Below are 22,539 nucleotides of genomic sequence, written 5' to 3' on the forward strand. Positions count from 1 at the left end.
CCATACACACTCTTAATTGTAGCATCTAGTAACACTCTAGAATAGTATCCCATGTGTGCATAAGCTAGTCTTCAATCCTTGAACCATGTGAAGCCAAACTCTATTTTTTACTTTGCTAGTCTTTAAAGAATAACCAATATGTTGACATCAATAACAAACCATGTCATAAATTCAACACACAACCTTTGAAACATGCCTCCAACACTGCTAGGATACTCCCCCATAGGAATACCATCAGAATCCATCATAATAGTATCTAACCAAAAGTTCATACCAAATAAGGTCTTAAAAAAAGGCTATTCTAAGGCCTGGGAGGAATCGTATCATCCATCCTATGTTCATGAATTCAACATACATTATGTTTTATATAATTATATATGTAGAATGTAAATAATTATGTACTCTATAAATTATAATTATATTTGTACCAACTACTTCTAATTTTCTTTCTCGGCATTGAGAAGCTCAACATATGATGTCATATCAAAATCATCACCATGATCATGAGCAATATAAGCCTCATAATCAAAATCATCATCTTGGGTAGCATCTGGAGCATATGGATCACTTTGGGAGCCTCTACATATATCCTCACAACTCATAAAAATGTGTCCAATTCTAGGAACAATCCTTTCCTGGTCCACAACTCTAATAAATCACTCGAAAGGGAACTCAACTAACTAAGAGAAGATGGCATTGTTTGTTGACGAACAGGTGCAAGAAAAAGTAATGCATGAAGATGAACAAGAGGGTTGGGGTGCTAGAAATTAATGGTATTATCACTATGATTTTCCCCATGCCTATCCTAAGGCATTCCTTCACCAACCCCCCATAATGGTTTCATGTCAAAATAATTGGGTTTTAAACCAAATTAAAACTCTGACCATAATTTCCTAAGAAATTACATGTGATCTCATGATTAGCCTATGAAGGATGGTCAAATATTGTACACCACTACTCCCAAAAGTTCTTAGATGTTCATGGGTATTGACATCATCTAATAGATATGTTGGGCTTCTTTTCACTAATGTTTCACTTGTCTTTGAGTTCAAGAAAAACCCTTTAAAATCATTTTTGGGTATTTTCAAGTATTGAAATCTTTATAAGAGAGGTTGTCAGAATAAGATGTCCCCATGGATTGCCTCCATGACTGGAAGCTATCTATCTCAACATCCAAGGGTTGAATAAATTCTACAATACCTGACATACTATCTGCAAGGCAAAGTAGGTGGGAGTGGGGAGTGGGGGTGGGGTGTGGAAGAGAGGGATGTCGATCATGACTAAGAGTATCGATGTCTCACATGAGATCATTCACATGAGATCATGCACATTATGCCTCATGTTCTCTCATAGCTCCTTAGCTGTAGATAGTTGACGAGGAGTAGGAGGTCATGGAGCTAGGAGTGGGAATGGAGGCTATGGAGGTGGAGGTGGGGTGGAGATAGAGGGGGTGGGGGTGGGTCCTAAAAAAATGTCATACATGGATATATATATATATAACATAAAAATTCACTATTTAATTAAAAATATATAAAATATAAATATAATTCCATCTTTAAAACATTTAAACATCTTAATACATGTCTTTAACTACATATACAACTTTAATGTTAGGATATTGATATGAATTTATAGTTCATGGCTTTCATTTACATTTAGAATTTAGCATCTATGATAGAGTTAGGAATATAAGGTCTAAAATTTAAATTATTATCTAGTTAGGTATTTAAGGTTTAGGGTTAGCTTTATGGTTAGGGTAAGGGTTTGATATTATGTATTAGTTAGGGTTCAATTAGGGTGTATAGGTACTATGGCTCTAGTTAGGATTGAATTAAATGGTTAGGGTTCAAAATAGGATAAATATATATAATTCATATTTAAATATAAAACATAAATATAATTACATCTTTAATACCATCTAAATATCTAATGCATTTTTAATTAAAAATATATCAAAAAGGGGAGGAGAGAGAATATACTATAATTAACTATAATTAAATGAACATCTACAAAATAAAAATTTAATGCAAATGTAAAAATATTAGAAAAGGAAGGAGACAAAGAGGAGAGAGAAAGAGGAAGGTAGGAGAGAGAAAGAGGAAGGAAGGAGATATCATATAAAGTTCATTTGTCAAAGGTTGGTACTAATTTTAAAAATGGAAACCTATTGTATATTTTTAAAAAAGTGATTAGGTACTTGTTATGAGTTACATAGATAGATCTTTTTGTGAAAGAGATAAAAAGTGAATAAATTGAAGTCATAACCATTCATTACATAGGTCACTTTATATGGATATAACAAATGCAATCTCTTAACACCTATCATCACTAATATCCCAAACATGGGTGCTAACGAAGGCCAATAGATTCTAAATGACTAGATAAATCTAAGTAGACTAGGTGAAAATTAATGAACTAATCCTAAGACTCAAGGAATATATATTTTTATCAATTTATATAGTACATATTGAAGTGTAAAAACACAAATATGTGTCACCCTTTTATAAAAGAAAAGGCTAGCAAAAGTATAATTGTTCAACTTCAATGACATAAAAGTGGTATTATTATTTAGAATTTTGAAATGAAGTAAAGTAATGAAATGTGTAGGAATGGATGAATTTAGGATTATTATTTTTTAATAATTATTCGCAATAAGAATTGATATATATTTCAAGCAAGAGCCTACAACACAACAACAACTTGTGAGCCTCTCATGTGGGAGGTCTTGGGTTTGAATTTTCTTAACACATAAAAAATAAATTAATAACAACAAATAACAATAATTAATCTAGGCTTCAGCCATTTACCAATAAAAAAAAGATTTGATATATTTTTCTAATTTTGAAAGATGATTTTTTAGTTGTTGAAAAATGCTGAAAATTATGGGTTTACTTCCCACCAAAAAACTATATGGAAATAAACCTTTTTCACTTTGATCTCAGATTATGCTATACGTGGCATACATAGATATCTCAATAAAAAATTAAAAAATTGTTTTTCACCTATATTTTCTCTTTTATAACAATTCAAATTTCAACTCATTTAAAATCGATAGTTTTAATCTCCCATGACATTTCTCATTACAAATTTATTCTAACCAAAAGAAAAATTATAAATTCAGGAAGAGGACTCTCTCCTCTTGAATATCATACATTCATTTCAATTTTTTTTGATATTATTTACTATTTTTTTCTTTCTGAAAACCAACATCAACTTGAGTATTAAAATATGTACTTGTAGTATATTTTAAGTGCAATATACTATGTCCAATTGAAACTGTTGATTTTTCCATCACACCAAAAGCATGTACTAATGGTGGAGAGGGATCTTCACTATGCCAACAAAAACACTATAAACTATATATGAGCATATTCTTGACTTTGAGCTCTATAAAATGGTGCTTATATTTTATTAAAAAAAACCATTACAAAGAGTGAGAGTTATTGAAATGTGACTTTTTTGAAATAATTTTATTTATTTAGTAATTAGATACAAATTGGTATTAAACATGCATTTAATAGACATTTCCAATTGGAAAAATTTGAGAAATTATGCATCTTAGCTAGAATGAATTTATCTAGATCATATTTTTGAACAAAATTGCTTTTCACATAGTAATACTCAAATTTGGTTGTTCCGATAAGTTAGCCTGAAAGGTGGCACAACTTTGTACTTTTACCCTAAAAGGTGATTCTTAGTACCAACATATGCAATTTTTTTTAAAAATACTAAAGCGTGTTTAACTTAGACTAAATGATATTGTGGCCTCGACCTAAGATCACATTATGAGTATAGAATTCTCTTAAGCATTAGAAAACTCATCAAATATTCACATAGACATTTGTTCACTATAAAGTTATCTTTATTAAACCAATAGATCAAAGTGGCAGCTTTGCTAGGGTTTTAGACGAAGGTGATGGGGATTCTAAAGGGGAAGAGAGGAGAGAAAAAGAGAGGAGAGTGAAAGGGAGGAGAGAGAAAAAGAGAGGGAGGAGGGAGAAAAGGAGGGGAGAGAGAGAGGAGGGATGAGGGATGAGAGAGAAAGGGAGGATAGAGAAAAAGAGTGGGAGGAGAGAGAAAGGGATGAGGGAGGAGAGAGAAAGGAAGGAGAGAGAAAAAGAGAGGGATGAGAGAGAAAGGGAGGAGAAAGAAAAAGAGAGGGAGGAGAGATAAAAAGAGGGGTGAGAGAGAATGGGAGGAGAGAGAAATAGAGAGGGAGGAGAGAGAAAAAGAGAGAGAAGAGAAAAAGGGAGAGATAACAAGGAAGCGAGGAAAGACAAAAAGAAAATGATGAACAAGGATGAAAGGAGAGAGAAATGGAGGAGCCCCAGGACAAGAGTCTGATGAACGCGAATTTTTTATGTTATTTGGTTTTCTAAGTTTAGGATTTTTTTATTATTGTTTTACCTATTTTTTTTAATGGTTTTTGTTTTTATTGTTTTACCTAATGCTAATGTTTTTGTTTTCTAGCTAAATTTTATGTTAACTTCTATATTATACCTATAGGTTGTGTCTTTAGGTATCAATTGAACTTAGAGTTTATGTTTTCAAGTATTAGTTGAACCTATAATTATTTACTTTTCATTTTTTTTTATAGTTTACCTATTTTGTGCATTATATACTAAATTAATTTTTTTAAAAAAATCAAAGTAAATACAAAGAAATTATAAATAATTATATAAAACTAATCAATGATGAACAAAAATAATAAAAGAAACCTAATCGTTTAGCAAAAGACTAAAAATAATAAAAAACAAATTAACATGTATATACTTGGAATGTCAAAAAAAGGGGCTTGGGAGGGGGGGTGTTGGTAGGGATCTGTAAATTGGGCTCCTATCCACTAGGAATCACTATCACATTTTTTGTTGAGAGTAAAAATAGTAAAATGCAATTTTAATATTTATACAAATCAGGTGCTCAATTTCAAAAACTCAGCACCCAATTTTTGAATTTGGATTGATTGCCTGAACCTAATCAGGTGCCCAATTTTTTAAAATTGAACACTTGTTTCTAAAGAGGTCTCAATCTTCCCCATGGACTTTCACAGAATTGAGACTCATCTTCTTGCTCTTTTCTAATATCTGATAAATTGGGATCCAATTTATAATGAAATGGTAGTTTACTTTCTTACTTGATTTCATTGGTTCAAGTTTGCATATTTCAAAGGATTAATGGTTTATCTTCAAGATTATAGATTACTTAATAATTTATTTAAGCTTTTATCCCCTCTAGAGAAAAGGTTTTTGTGAATTGACCTAATAAATTTGAAATCTCATAGACAATGTTTAAAATTATTCTCATATGGTGGTAACAATAGATTAGTATTATCTAAAGTGTCACTTAATAGATCAATAAAAAGGCTTCCTTTTTTATTTATGACTTGCAAAGGCTCATAGATTGGTGTTAATTTTAAAAGGATTTTTTGGCTTATAAGAAAATAATCAGTTAGGAAGGAAATAATAGGCACTTTGAGCAGTAATTAGGGTTTCAAATATCATATAAAAATAGGGGTAGATTATTAGTAGGAAACATGTTTGATTATTTGCGAGATCAATATTTAATAACTCTTAACTATATTTAATTTGATATATTCAATCATCTATTAAAATTTAAATGATTTTTTGTTAGAAATTATTTATATAAACATCATAAGGTTTGAATTCAAAAGCTTTTAAAATGAGAATTTTGATGGTGACATAAAATCTAACATTGATATCTTCTCAACTGCTTTCCTTTCGAAGTATTATTACTTGCAAATTTAAAAATCTTAATCACTACGAATTAAAAGAGTTAAAGGAATCTGCCATAAAATAAGGGATTGTAAAATAAACATGATATGAAGAAAAATGAGTTTAGAATTTTTTTGTTTCTAAATTGATAACCTATTAAACTTATCATTTTGATATCAAGTTCAACCTTTATGTTAACACCTCACTCAATTCAAGTTAGTTTTTTTATTCTTACAATTAGAATCTTCATATCTTATCTATCAGTCAATCCTTTTCTCCTTTATTTTGAGTGTTTTATACCTAATTTCAGATTTTTCTAACTCTGGCTCTCAGGTTGTGTATCTCCTTCTTGAAGGATGTTAATTAAACCTCTGTTAGTTTTACTCCCTCCTACCCGAGGTGCCTTCTTAGACGGGTTTGGTTGAACAATTACTATATTAGACCTCTGCTCTTTATATTTCATCCCAAAATATAGGACATATGTTCATCTTGGTTAGGGTTATGGTATTTAGTGATAGTGTGTACTTGAGATTTATAAAGATCCCGTACATAACAATGTCCCTTGATACAATCTCTCCTCTCTCTTTTTTCTCTATCTTTGGATCTCTTGATGGTTTTTTCAATTGTTGTTTCAATCTAGTGACTTGGAATTAAGTAAGTTTGCTTCTTTGGGACTACCATCTCATAGACTTTGGATAACACGATTATTCTTATTCATACAATGGATGGTTTTAATTTGTAGGCTTTCCTCTAATTAGGTTTTTTTCTTGGTTATTTCCTTTTTGATCTTAGGGTTCTTGCTTATCCTCTTCTTCCTTTCCTATCATTCCCTTTACTCCCTTGTTATCTCCAATCCTCTTTTTTTTTTAACTTAGTAACGATGTCAGTTAGATTTAAGGTGTTCTTTGGATTCATAGGATGGTACTATTATAAAGCAAAGTGATTTGATGGATTGTTTTTCTTAAAGTCGTATACCTTGCCCTTTTGTTTGTGTAGCCTAAGAACAAAGTTCTTAGTATACACCCTGAGGGGGAAATTATCTTTGTTTTCAAGAGTCCTAGGATAATAGGAAATTTAAATTGAGTCTTTATTTTGTAGCTTTCCTTTTTACTTTTTTTCCTATTTTCTATTTTAGCATCACTTAGAATTCTTTACAAGTTCACCACCATCTTATGCAACTAGAATTAGTTTTGATGAGGTTAGTATCTTTTGAGCCAACGTTGAGTTTCTCAAGATACCTTTTTAGTAGTCTAGAATCTCTCTATGGTCTATGAATCAATTTATATTACTGTTTGATCTACCTAACTATCAAGCTTTTGCATTCCTATCTTTTGTTTTCCCTCATTAATTATATAAGTTCTCTCTTGTTTCTTTAGCTTGAATAGGCCCATTTTCCAAATGCCCAAGAATGGAAACAATAATTAAGCTGTATGGGCCTATAGCACAAATTTTATTTAATGGGCATGCCATTGGTCTGATGATCAAGGATATGATAATGTCTTATCATTTTATAGCAATTTGAGTTGTTTTTAGAATTATGGAAAAATAATTCTTTTTTAGTATAGATAGATATAGTGTGCCTTCAAATATTGCATCAATGTTTGTAGCAATGGTTCACATGGTGGAATTCAACAAATATAGGATAGAAATTTTATGCATAAGGCTATTCAAGAGTGTCTATGTAAGAGATTTGCAGAAGGTATTGATTAATATCAATGACGATCATATGATTCCTGGGCCTTTCAACTACAATGTAAATACGATTGGTAGAAGTTATGTTCCTATGTTTCCAATTTACTTCCTACAAATCAAAAGTGGTTCAGGAAATGGAAACCATTCATTAGGCAAATTGTATATTTTTTGATGTATTTTCTCCATGTTAGATTGCCTCCCTTCTGTGTCTAGATGGACAAGTTTATGGAGAAGATCAAGTTGGTCCATGGGACAATATAGACAGTATTAGTCTTTAATTCATTATGCCTAACAATCCCTTTGATGATCTATATGAATTTAATGTTACTTATTCTCGCTAATGGGTACCCCAACTATTTAAGAGATGAGGTAAATCTCTAATTAATAGTGATTAATAAAGGAAATGATGATTTGCATATGTTGAGCTATTTGATGATATTGTGTAATAACTTCTTATTTTATTAATGAAAATGTGAATAAATGCACATATATATCTGATTATTATTTCCAATCACGTTCCTTCAAATTATGGGAAATTTTCTAGTTTCTCTTACATTTTCCTCATAATACTTGTGTTTAATTTCTTTTGTTTAGAAATGAGAGATTACCTTTTCAAATATTTTATCTCTCCTTCACAATATTAAGGTAACGATTTAAATATGCATAAGAAAACTAACATTAGATCTTAGCAAGTCTTGAGTCACATGATCTACAAGGAAGGATAAAACAAGTTGACAAGCTTAACAATGAAGACTTCTTAATTCTCAAATACAAAGGCGTCTCTTTCTCCATTACATTTTTTTCTTTAAAAAAACAGTTTGTAAGGGAAATAAAAAAGTTACCTATCCCATCTCTTATCTTTTGTGTCTTATTGAGATGGATCTTGTAGTTTTAATTTTATATTCATCTTGGCCTTTGACCTGTTATTGATTTTTAATTGTATTATTATTAATCATAAATATTTATTAAATTTTAAATAAATAAACTTATCATGAACAATGGTTAATAAATAATATTAAATAACACTTAGTTATTGAACACTAATTATTAGCTATTTCATAAATACTCTTTAAAAAAACTAAAAATTATATATATAAAAGATCTTTAAAAAAATCATTTCTTTGTGTTACTGTGTTTGGGGGACCACATACCCTAGACTACTAATGGTAGTACTACCACCTATTAGTGGTAGCCTATCATATGACCAAAACTACCAACAATCGATGATGAGCTATTTTTGGCCTCCATGTTGTTAGGGAATTGGGGGTGGGTGAACCCCCTTGTGTACAATTTTAGGTGCACCTATCAAGTGCTCTCTTGGAAAGGATAAGACCTCAATGCTCTCATCACCATGTTGTAGGTAGTATAGATACACAACACTTTTGTCATCAAAATCATTCAAAAAGTTAAAAAGGCTGTCGAGTGTAGCTTGTCTAGAAAGAAATAATTACCTAATGACCTTTCAATCAATCAAGAGGATTTTTTGTGATCTCCTATTTTATCTTGTGAAAGCCATCCAATGGATAATTTATGATGGGATAATGTCTTGAAGCTATTAGATCTCATTAATAGACCCACAAAGATTTTTTTATTCTTGATGAAAAATCAAAATGAGATTAATTTGTACTCTAGGAGAGTTTTCAAACTACTATCAATGTTATTCTTCCCTAGGTTATTGACGAAAGAAAGGTTGAATATTTCAAGTTCATTGGTGGAAAAACTAAAGATGGTATCTTGACATACCATTTTATAATTATAAGGCTTGTGAAGGATATTTGTGGCTTTCTCCTAATCTTTAGATATGATTGATTAGAACCATAATTGGTTCTTGAGCTTAAATTTATTTTTTGGGTGCATTCTTTTATCAAGGATTTCCACTTAATTATTCCTTAACAAATTTATGAATTCATCATGCCCTTTTTTTTTTTTTTTTTATAGTTTGGAAATTTAAAGTATCTTTAGTGATTTTGTACAAAAACTCATGAATCTTGGGCTTGAATCTTTCAATCCATGATGTGAGGACTAAAATGGTATCTTGATATATACCATTTCATAATCATAAACCTTGTAAAGGATTTTTTTTTCTTTATCTTAACTTTATATTGTTGATTAGTTGAATTGCCACTAGTTCTTGAGCTAAAGTTTACTTATTTTACTTGGTTCATTCACACTTCCACTTGGTTCTTTCTTAACACATTATTTAGTTCTTTATCCCCTTGTTGATTTTGTGGATATTTTGAGAGTGTCACGTATCTTTTGAGGTTTTTCACCAAACCTTATGAAGCTTGGAATTGGTGTTACTCAAATCTTGGTGGAAGGAGTGCGACCAATATATTGATGTACCATTTCATTAATGCAAGCCTTATAAAACAATATTTGTGGCTTTCTCCTTATCTTCTTATGGCTTATGAGTTGAAGCATTAATAATTCTTGAACTTAAATTAACCCATTTTTCTTGGCAGATAGCTTAGAAAGTCCTTCGACATAGTTCTTTCTTAACAAATGAGTTACCTTATGCCTATTGTCTATTTAGTGGATAGTTTGAGACTCTCAAGTATCCTTAGTGGGTTTGCACTAAAGCTCATAGTGCTTAAAATTGGATTAATAATTTCTTTGAGCCTTTAAGGGCCACTCCACTTTCATGGCATATGGCATAATTATGAGACTACCCTTATCTCCCTTTCAAGTATACTAGAAATAGAAATATAGTTCATTTTAAAAATATTTAATTGATATCTATTTCTATTTTTATAGAAGGTACAAATGTAGATTTAGGTAAAATTTAAATCAAATGCACTTGAGATGCTAATGAGATTGTAGCTAATACTCTAAAAGTGATTGTGGTTCTTACTCTCATGATTCTTAACTTCTAAAAACTAGACATAATTTTTCTCGTAATTGGTCTCATCAACTCTTGAAAAATAGAGACAATGTTTCTCATTGTTGGTCTCAATTGTCACTGCCAACTTCCACCCCTTCTCCTAGGCGTGGTGATCGTGATTAATTAGATTCTAGCTAGCATCCTTGACTAGAATTAATCAATTCTCTAGTTTGTACTCAACCTTTAGAAAATGTTTTTGATAAAGAAGGTGGTACTCTCATGAAGGTGGTACTTTCATCAATTCAAAGCTAATTGGAAGCAATACTATATGTAATGATACTTAGAATAAAGTTGATGACAAAGACATCTCTAACTTACTTATGTTGCTTTCCATACTCCTAACTCTCAACTTTGAGGAAATAGAGATATATATTTCTCATAATTAGTTTCAACCCTCACCGTCAGTTTCCACCCCTTCTCATGGGTATGATTCTCTTAGTCAATTAGAACCTAGCTAATGTCCTCAACTAGAATTAGCCAGTTCCTTCATTTGTACTCAATCTCCAGAAGACACTTTTGAAAAAGAAGGTGGCACTCTCATTAGCCAAAAAATAATTGATGATAATCCTACCTCTAACGAAATTTAGTTAAACTTTAAATCAAATGCACTTGAGATGCTAATGAGGTTGTAGCTAATATTCTAGAAGTGAATATGAATCTCCCTCTCATGACTCTCAACTACTGAAATATACATATAATATTTTTCGTAATTGGTCTCAACCTTCACCACTAGCTTGCACCGCTTCTCCTAAACATTTTGTTTATAGTTAATTAGGCTCTAACTAGTGTCCTTAAATAGAGTTAGTCAATTCTTCACATTATACTCAACCGTAAAGGTGATACTCTTATTAGCTGAAACCTATTTGATAACAATCCTACCTCTAATGATATTTAAAAGCAAGTTGATGACAAAGACAACTCTATTACTTATGTTGCTTTCTCTACTCACTCATTTTTAATGTTATATATAGAGTGGTCCATTACTTATGTTGCTTTCTTTACTCACTTATTTTTAATCTTATATATAGAGCGGTCGATTTGAACTCTTATTTTTAATTCAGATTTGGTCTAACACAAACATGGAGAATATACTATTTTACCAGCCACCCTTTTTTAAAAAATATATCACTGTTCTAAAGCCTAAATTTTAAAAAAGTAAGAGCTTTTTCTCGTGATTTTGGTATTATCTATTTGTTTTCCATGGGCAGGGGAAAGAAGAAAGCTATTTGAAGAGGCCATTGAATAATCCAAAAGGGCATAATTTTCACAATGATCATAATCAAGTTGAACATAACCTTGATCGCCGAATTGGGAGAAACTTTTGCTCGTGAGTTGTCTAAGTCGGTCACCTATACAGGGAACCAAAGTCTTTGTCTTCCAATATTTTTATCATCCTATCCTTTTACTTTCATCTCACTGCTCAACACGATCTATTAACCACACTCTTGAACATTTAAATAAATTCATTCAAACCATGTTAATCAATGATTTACTTCTAGTCAAATTGACTCTATTTCTGAATCCCCCACCACCCAGTGTAAATGTGAACAGTTTGTTCCGTGTGAGGAATACTAATTACAAGGTATAACATGTTCTATGCAAGGAATCAGTACAAGTTGAAATACCATTGCTGTGTAACATAGCAGTTTGAAGAATCGAAATAGGCATAACAGAAAATGGCATGGTGGGTTTTCATTGATTTCAATTGAAACACGAGTCGAAGACAATTTCTTGATAGGTAATCGACCAGACATGTCATAGCAGTCATTGTCATGAACCTGCCCAATTCAATGCATTGCCTTGCCCTATTTAAGCCATCTCAGATGGGAAAAATATATGTGCTTGTGTGGCTTCTTTGAATTCAATATTTGTGAGATATTGAACCAAGAAAGATGGCCAATTTCATGGAGGGTAGAATCGAGGAGCAAAAACTCCAAGATGGTCGCTTGTTTCCCAAAGTTTTGATTCCTTCTCATAAGGAAGAATTTGGCATAGTTTTGAAATCCATGGCATTAGAAGAGAATAGAGCATGGATTGAAAGAGAATTGCATGATTGTGGGGCTATTCTCTTCAGAGGATTTGGCTTGAGGTCTGCAGAGGATTTCAATGGCTTTGTGGAAGTTCTTGGATGGGAAGAACAGCCTTACAAAGGCCTTGTTCCTAGAAAGAATATTGTTGGTAGAGTTTGGTCTGCTAATGAAGCTCCTCTAGACCAACATATCTTCTTCCACCATGAGATGGCTCTGGTAGTTCATTTTGTTCTTCATGTTTTTTTGGTTGTAGCGTAAGAACTGAATAGCCTTTTTATTAATCAGAGTATACTAGATAATTTTTTTAATGTAATCAATGATGTTGACATGACACACCCTCTGATATTGTTATGTGAGAAATATAGATTAAAATTTAAACTCACAACTGCAACCCTAACCCTAAAAACTTTGCTCGGCACTCACAATTGCAGCACTTGAAGAAAAGTGCTCGGCACAGGAAGGTGCCGAGTCCCAGATATACTCGGCACTTGCTCGACACTTGATGGTGCCGAGTGACAGGCAACAGGTGCCGAGTGAACTCGGCACAAAGAGGAGCTTGAAACTTGCACAAGAAATGGTCGGCACCAATGGATGCTGAGTGAACTCGGCTCCAACTGAGAAAGATGTCGAGTGTTCTGTTTCAAACTTAAGAAATATAACTTAGCAAATATTTCAACGTAAATGCTTTCACCATTAAAAACCAGAAAGCCAAAGCTTCAACCTTTCAACCAAACTTGTCAAATGCAATGAATAGAAGATGAAGAACAATGGATTATGTATGCTACTTTCTTTCTATTCAATCTTGCATTAAACTATTACAAAATCTGGGAGCATTCGGCTTCAACTAGAAAAAAAAAAAAAATCTAAAATGTTAAAACTTTAAACTTCAAACAACTTTAAAACTTGTAGCTCTAATGGCTGGATACATGAATGCCTAGAGAAATCACTACTTCAATAGGATGAATCAAACAATAACAAACTTACAAGGTAACCAGCAATCAATCACGTGCAACTGCAAGTACGAAACAAACAAACTTTCTTCTTCTTCTTCCAATGACTGATCTGCTAATCTTCTCTGCTTTGTTTGCAACTCCTCTCTGATCTGCTTGATATGCACTTCATAAGAATGAATGTAGAAAAATTCCTTTTGTCTTCTGACCTAAAACATTTTTCCCTCTCATTTTCAAATTCAAAATCTCGCCTACCAAAATGAATGTCTGTCGTCCATGAATTCCTGCGGTGACCTGATAGGGTAGATGGGCGTGGGGCTCGAGGACTACTAGCTGGCATTGATGTTAATTTTTAACACTCCCCCTTTGTCTTGAGACCCACAAACAAGGATCACTGCTGATTCAAATAAACTACACCAAGACTCTATCTTAGGTGCACAAAAGTTCCAATGCCTAATGGCTTGGTGAAAATATCTGCTAGCTGTTGCTCTGACTTGCAAAATTCCATCTTGATATCCCCATTCTCCACCAACTCTTTGATGAAGTGATATCTGATCTCTATATGTTTGCTTCTCCCATGGAAGATTGGATTCTTGGACAATGCAATTGATTAGATGTTGTTACAATAAATTGTGGTTCCATCTTCTTGCCTTTCATTCAAATATGTCAAGATCCTCCTTAGCCAAATTACTTGACATGTTGCTGCATTTGCTGCAATGTATTCAGCCTTTGTTGTAGATTGAGCAACAATAGGTTGCTTCTTGGATGCCCATGAAATTGCACTCGATCCCATATGAAACATGTATCTGAAAGTGCTCTTCCTATCATCTAAACTTCCAGCCCAATTGCTATCAGTATAACCTACCAACTTGAATTCATTTGATGCAGTATACAAAATTCCAAATCCCTTGGTACCTTTCACATACCTTAGGATCCTTTTTCCCGCTTGCCAATGGGAATCCCTTGGTGTTTCCATAAATCTCGAAATAAAACTTACTACATGCATAAGGTCTGGCCGAGTTTTAGTCAAATACATTAGACTTCCAACCATACTCTTGTATAGTGTTGGATCCACTCTCTTGCTAGAGTCTTCCTTACTCAACTTCAAACATACTGCTGTTGGTGTGGGGGCTGACTTACTATTATGCATTTTAAATCTCTCCAAGATCTGCCCTGTATACTTTTTTTGAGAGATGAAAATACCATCATGCATTTTTTTACTTCTATGCCTACAAAGTATTTCAAGAGACCTAGGTCTGTCATTTCAAATTAACCTTTCATGGCCTCTTGGAACTCACCAATTAGAGCCTTATCCTTACCATTAAAAATTAAATCATCTACATACAAGACAATAATCAATACATTACCATCTGCTACCTTGATGTAAAGAGTGGGCTCACCATTGCTTTTGCTAAAGCCATTGCTCATCAAATATGAGTCAATCCTACTGTACCATGCCCATGGAGCTTGCTTGAGCCCATAAAGAGCTCTCTTCAACCTATATACTTTGTTCTCTTCACCTGCAACTTCATAACCAGGTGGCTGCTCCACATACACTTCTTCTTTCAACACACCATTTAGGAAGGCAGACTTCACATCCATTTGAAATACCTTCCACTTGTGCTAAGCTGCAATTGCTATGACAACACGCACGGTTTCCATTCTTGCAACCGGGGCATAGGTCTCATCATAATCTCTTCCATACTGTTGTTTGTAGCCCTTGACTACCAGCCTTGCCTTATGCCTATCAATGTTGCCTTCAGCATTGCATTTGTTCTTATAGACCCATTTCACTGCAATCACTTGCTTCTTGGGAGGAAATTCAGTTAGCTCCCATGTCTCATTTCTTTCTATAACATCTATTTCCTCATCCATGGCATTACACCATTTCTTCTCCTTAATAGCTTCCTCAAAATATATTGGATCACTATGAGAAAATAATGCAAAATTAACACTCTCATCATAATCTTCATACTTTTCATCTTGGTATATCTCCCTAAGACTCTTGGTCTTTCTTGGTAACAGGGAGGAGAGTGTGGGATTAGAATCTTCATTGCTGCTGCATTGTTGACTAGCTCGGTCTTCACTAATACTCGACACTGACACTCGGTCATGCCTAGAGGAGCTCGACAATGTCTGAACCTGCTTTCCTTTTCTTCTATTTGCTCCTTCTTCTTGCTGTTCATCAGCATCTTCTTCACTCATAATGGGCACTTTACTAGAAGTGCACGGTGACTCATCAATTGAACCATACCAAGACTGATTTTCAAGAAATTTCACATCTCTTGAAAGCATAATTTTGTTGTTCAATGGGTCATACAATCTGTATGCCTTTGATTTTGGGCTATACCCTATGAAAATGCATTTCACACCTTTGTCATCAAGTTTCTGCATTTTCTCTTTAGGCACATGTGCATATGCAACACATCCAAACAGCCTTAAGTGTTCAACTGTCCATCTTATATGTGAACAAGCTTCCATTGGAATTCTATCACAAACTGCCTTTGTAGGACACCTATTAATTAGGTAAACTGCTATTGCTATAGCCTCTCCCCAAAATTCAGTTGGGAGACCTTTCTCTTTCATCATGCTCCTTGCCATTTCAACAATGGTCCTATTCTTTCTTTCAGCCACTCCATTCTACTGTGGTGTATAGCTGGCTATGAGCTCTTTCTTTATGCCATGTTTCTTGCAAAAATTTACAAAAGAATTGGAGGTATACTCCCCTCCTCTATCTGATCTTAGGACCTTGATATAGTATCCACATTCTCTTTCAGCCAGGGTCTTAAATTCTACAAATTTATCAAATGCTTCAGATTTATTCTTTAGAAAATACACCCATGTCCTACGACTGAAATCATCAATGAATTTCATGAAATAAGTACTCCCCCCAATGGAAGTAACTTGCATAGGACTGACTAGGTCACTATGCACTAATTCTAGTGGATATCTAGCCCTCCTAGAATTTCTAGAATTAAAGGGAAGCCTATGTTGCTTACCCAAAATACAATCCTCACACTTGTCACAAGAATTTCCTACATGCGGCAAACCTTCTACCATTCTTTTATTTGACAATAAATTTAAACCAGCATAGCCAAGATGACCATACCTGAGATGCCATAGCCATGAGGGGTCTTCAATCACACTCCTTAGAGTTGATTGTGTGTGAGGTGCAACACTAACTTGAGATGAGAAACATGTCTCAATCTTCAAGGGAAACATTCTGTTCTTGGTCATTTGAACTGCTACAAGTAAGTTCTTGCTCCCATCCTTTTCTTGAATGACACACATGTCATTCTCCATCAGCACTTAGTATCCATTTTGAATGAGCTGACCAATACTCATCAAATTGTGCTTTATACCAGGGGCAAAATACACATTTTGTATTTCCCTTTTCTCACCTTTCTTGGTGCAGACCATAATAGATCCTTTGCCCACAACTGGTAGGGTTTCATTATTACCCATCTTAATTGCTGATTTGAAACTCTTGTTAATCAATGAAAACAAGGTTTCATTACCACTCATGTGGTTGCTACATCCACTATCGAGGTACCAAACCTCAGGGCTTCCTTCTTCACCAACATTACACATGATGAAGGCAATGTTTTCACTTCCCATATTCACATCAGCTACATTTTCTTGTCCTGACTGATCTTTTTGCTTCTTCCAGCATTCATTTGCATAATGCCCATATTTATGACAGTAGTAGCATTCTACATTACTCTTATTTGAGTTGTAGTTTTTCTTACCTCCTCTTGAAGTATTTTGTGAGCTACTTGCTCCATCTGCTCTTCTTGAGCTTTCTGCTACAACATTTATTTGTCCTCCATTACCTCAGCCTCTACCTCTAGAGTTTCTGCCTGAGCCATTTCTTCCTCTCCCCCTTCCTCTTGGATTTGACTGAGCCTTGAATGCTTGGTCTTGGGTAGAAGAAGACGTGGATCTATTGATCCTATACTCATGGGTTTGAAGAGAACCCATCAACTCATCCATTGTCAAAGTAGTGAGGTCTTTTGCCTCTTCTATGGTCATGACCAAATGGTCATATTTATGAGGTAAAATCCTCAATATCTTTTCCACTATCCTCTACTCTTGATAGTCTTCTCCATTTGACTTCAGTTGGTTAATTACATTTGAGGTTCTTGAACTGAAGTCTGCAACTGATTCATTCTCCTTCATCTGAAGGTTTTCAAACTCCCTCCTTATGTTCTGTAGCCTTATAGTATGGACTTTATCAGTCCCCTTGAAGTTTGTCTCAAGGATATCCCATGCTTCCTTTGCATAATTTGCTGCTGCAATCTTTGGAAAAATTGTCTCTATCATTGCTGCTTCAATCAAACTTAATGCCTTAGCATCTTTCCTCCTTGACACTTTCAAATGAGTCTTCTATGCATTTGTGAGGGAAACATACTGAGTTGGATCAATCACATCATTGAATCCATTTACAACAAACTCTCACAAATCATTTGCAACCATTATGGTCTTCATCTTTTTTTCAAATATATCATAATTCTGTCCATTAAATGATGGTGGCTGCTGCCATATCTTTCCTACATCTCCTGCCATGTCAAATATCCCAAGAAAAATAAATACCCTAACTCACTTTGGATGTGGGGCCTCAAAGCTCTGATACCATGTGAGAAATATAGATCAAAATTTAAACTCACAACTGCAACCCTAACCCTAAAAACTTTGCTCGGCACTCACAATTGCCGAGTGCTAGTTTTGCTCGGCACGTGAATGTGTCGAGTGGCAGGTTACTTGGCACTTGAAGAAAAGTGCTTGGTACAGGAAGGTGTTGAGTGCCAGATATACTCAGCACTTGCTCGGCACTTGATGGTGCCGAGTGACAAGCAACAGGTGCCGAGTGAACTCGACACAAAGAGGAGCTTGACACTTGCACAGGAAATGCTCGGCACCAATGGATGTCGAGTGAGCTCGGCTCCAATTGAGAAAGATGCCGAGTGTTCTGTTTCAAACTTAAAAAATAAAACTTAGGAAATATTTCAATGTGAATGCTTTCACCATTAAAACCAGAAAACCAAAGCTTCAACCTTTCAACCAAACTTGTCAAATGCAACGAATAGAAGATGAAGAACAATGGATTAAGTATGCTACTTGCTTTCTATTCAATCTTGCATTAAACTATTACAAAATCTGGGGGCATTCAGCTTCAACCAGAAAAAAAAAAAAAACCTAAAATGTTAAAACTTCAAACTTCAAACAACTTTAAAACTTGCAGCTCTAATGGCTGCATACATGAATGCCTGGAGCAATCACTGCTTCAACAGGATGAATCAAACAATAACAAACTTACAAGGTAACCAGCAATCAATCATGTGCAACTACAAGCATGAAACAAACAAACATTCTTCTTCTTCTTCCAACGACTGATCTGCTGATCTTCTCTGCTCTGTCTGTAACTCCTCTCTGATCTGCTTGATCTGCACTTCATAAGAATGAATGTAGAAACATTCCTTTTGTCTTCTAACCTAAAACATTTTTCCCTCTCATTTTCAAATTCAAAATCTCACCTACCAAAATGAATGCCTACCGTCCATGAATGCTTGCGGTGACCTGACAAGGTAGATGGACGTGGGGCTTGAGGACAACCAGCTGGCGTTGACGTTAATTTCCAACAGTTATGCTTCCATTTATCTATACATGTATTGAAGTTTTTTCTTTTTATTAGAAGTTTATATGAAATATGTTTCGGTGCAAACAAAAGAATTTCCATCCAAGGTCATCTTTTTCTGTGAAGTTGTACCACCTGAGGGTGGAGAAATAGCTATTGTGTAGAGCCACCGAGTTGTGGCTCACATGGAACACAACTTTCTAGAGGTTGTTGAACAGCTGGATACAAATGGGATATTCACTCACACTCTCTTTCCCAAAAACGATAATCTTGGTTATTTTCTTGGCAAGAGTTGGCAGTCTCATTTGCACACGGCTGATCCCAAAGAAGCACAAACAAAGTATGTAACTCTTCCTCTTCATCAGAATTGTTATCTTGATTAAAATCTTGTATGAGAGAACTCTTTTGATTTTCTTTAAGTAATGGTAGGTTATAGAGTGTGATTTGTAATGTTGATATTAAGTCAATTTTAGAATAATATTAATTACATATTATAAATTGTAGGATTTTGATATATTTAACATAAAAATACTTATTATAAACTATAATTCGAAATAGAAAGTCAAAACAAACTTGATATTATTGAATTCTAAGACAATATAGAGTAATTTTCTTAAAAATTGTGTGTTGTCTTAAATATCAATTTTATCACAAAACATGACCCCTATAACAAGTTGTGTACATATTATACAGTTTAAACCAAACCTAACGTAGTCAATATAGGGATGAGGTGCACCATGGAGATGGGATTGGTGTGTCTAAAGATGATTATGCTTTAGTATATACTATTAAATCATAAAGATGTATTTATTATATGCAACTACATATAATGTGTTAAATATTATACATGGTTGGAATCTCACGTCTTTAATATTAAATCCTATTGTAATCTGTGATCCATTAAAAAGTCTACGTACTTAATTATACAATTTACACCAAACTTAGTTAGAAAATAGAACTAATATTATTTGGAAGTGATGGATGGTTGTAGTCTAGAGTTGAGGTTACAGTCTAGAAAAGATAGTACCAAGAACACATGTCATCTCGAACCAAAGTAGGGTGTGCTAAGGGTTACTATGCTATTACAAAATCTAGCCAACCTTAAACATCACACACTAAGTAGATAATTAAGTTTGGAAAAAATAAGTCAACTTTGACAATTTAACACTTTTAGTCTTAGAATGAAGCTTAGTGTGTGATGTTTAAACTGTCTGCAAGATCTAAGAAAGAAAAGATCATTCTAATACAAAATATAAGACATAAGATAACTCCAAATACTAAAGATAGACTCATCAATACAAACCAAATCTGAACTCATTTCATGTCTTCAGCAATAAGTCTTGATGTCTTCAACAATAAGTATTGTGAGGATTGAAGAAATAACCAGTGGTGGTAAAAACAATCTATCATTTCATGTCTTTAATATTAATTCTTGCAAGAATTGGAGCAATAACTAATGATTGTCAAAATCCACAGGGTAGAAGAAGGAGGTGGGAAGCTACAATGGACAGAAGATGGAAGTGCAAACATCATTGCAGGGCCAATTCCTGCCACAAGAAGTTTCCATGGCTATGGAGATAGAAAGGTCTGGTTCAACTATATTCCTGCTGCCACATATGGAAAAGCTGAGGCAAGCTTCAATAGATTGATATGTGGAGATGGAAGCAGTATTCCACAAAGAGTAATGGAGGAGAGTGGGAGAAAAATGGACGAGGAAAGTGTAGATATAAAATGGGAAGCAGGAGATCTTTTACTCATTGACAACTTGGCCGTAATGCATGCAAGAAGGCCATCAAAACCTCCTCGACGTGTTTTAGTAGCTCTCTGCAAATGATGTTTCAAATGCCCAAAACTCTGCAAATTTATTTCGTGTACACAAACTACATACATGGATCTAAAATGTAGAGGGCACGTACACTGATAGCCAAAACTTCTACTTTATTTATTTAGGGAGTAGTTTAAGGTGGGTGTACATATTTGACTTGGGGTATTTGGATCATAAATTTGTTTCTTGTTCTTTTCAAGAATGCCCAATTATTGATTCTTGATTATTGTTGCTGATTCCTTGGCTTCTCAGAGTAGTTGGGTGGTGAAGAATCTCTCTTACGTAGGCAAGAACAAATTTAGGTAGTGATAGTGAAGATTGACTGGACTCAAATATTTTTATCTGCTGATTAAAGCAGTATTGTCTATTAAAGTTTTATAAAATGTATAATTAAATTGGAATACAAATCCATATCTTCCATGATTGCTGTTTGGATTGTTCTACATTTCACAGTGAAAAGATCATGTTATGACATTTGGTAGAGATCTGAGATTAAGGGTCCCGCTGCTATTTGTTAGAATTTTCTTTTCTTGTTTTGTTTGTAATCTGAAAATCCATGCAATTGGATTTGGAGGAATATAATGAGTAAGATTGATAATCAATATAGTTTCTGAATACTTAAAACCGTTTAGTTCTTTGTTTCTTTAATGGTGAGAAGTCGTCGTGAGAGATCTGATTAGGTAAAATGTTTGATTTTGATGGAGTCTACAAAATTCACTGTCTAGTAGTTGTAGACTTTTGTAGCTATGTAGGGCGGACAGCTTAAACATCATACATTAAGACTTGATTTTTAGGCTTGAAGTATTAAATAGTCAAAGTTGACTTATTATTCCAAACTTAATTTCTTCTTTAGTTTGTGATGTTTAAGGGTGGCATATGTAGAGTATTTGACTTTTGTATAATGCGGTGTTCAAAAATAGATTTAAGGTATATTATGTTACAATTGGCTTTCTATGTAATATGATTTTGAGATTTATTATGTTATGATTGATCTTATGTAACATGGAGTTAAAAATATTTTAGGAGTCTATGATAGAATTTATACAATGTGATGTCGAATTAAATCTTTGAGAATCTATCATGTTACAAGTGACTTTGTGCAATGAGGTGTTAATGAAAATCTTTGGGGGTCTATTATGTTACGATTGACTTTGTACAATGTAATACTAAAGAAAATATATGGGGTTCTATCATTTTACCATTTGACTTTGTACAATGCAATGTTAAATAATATCTTTGGGGGTCTATCATGTTACAATTTGACTTTGTACAATGTGACGCTAAAAAATATTTTTGGAGCCTTTCATATTATAGAAGGTTTGTGATATATGTATTAAGAGAGTGATGATTTCATGTTTAATTCTAAATTTTGTTTGTTATATAAATCTATTTTTGTTAGTTAAATAAATAAGAATTAAATGATATAAGTGAAATATACAAGTACATATATCTGGATTCTTTTTGAATTTTTTTATTGTCTTAAATAAAACATTTCATTTCTAATATCACAATGAATACAACATAATTCTCAAAATGTGATAAAATCCTTGTTTCTTATAATTGTTGGTCGACCAAAGAAAGTCTGTAAGTAATTTAACAATCTTTAAAAAAATACTTTGTAAGGAACACAATAAGAGAAATAATCAAATGAACGCTACTTAATTTTTTATAACAAGTCTAGAATTTTCTAGAAAAATAATGGAGTTTAGTAATCTAAGAACTAATCTATTTGTCAATACTAACAATAATAACTTGCTAAAGGGTAACACAAAAAGATAAAAATCTCAACAATAT

At 33.5% G+C, this 22,539-nt stretch overlaps 1 pseudogene; it reads left to right on the forward strand.

Moving 5' to 3' along the window:
* The first annotated feature begins 12,197 nt into the window (after positions 1-12,197).
* On the forward strand, positions 12,198-20,971 carry LOC149533704 (clavaminate synthase-like protein At3g21360; annotated as a pseudogene).
* Positions 20,972-22,539: the final 1,568 nt, after the last annotated feature.

Source organism: Cupressus sempervirens, chromosome 10 (assembly GCF_028749045.1).
Source record: "Cupressus sempervirens isolate cs-2001-9-10 chromosome 10, ASM2874904v1, whole genome shotgun sequence".
NCBI lineage: Eukaryota > Viridiplantae > Streptophyta > Pinopsida > Cupressales > Cupressaceae > Cupressus > Cupressus sempervirens.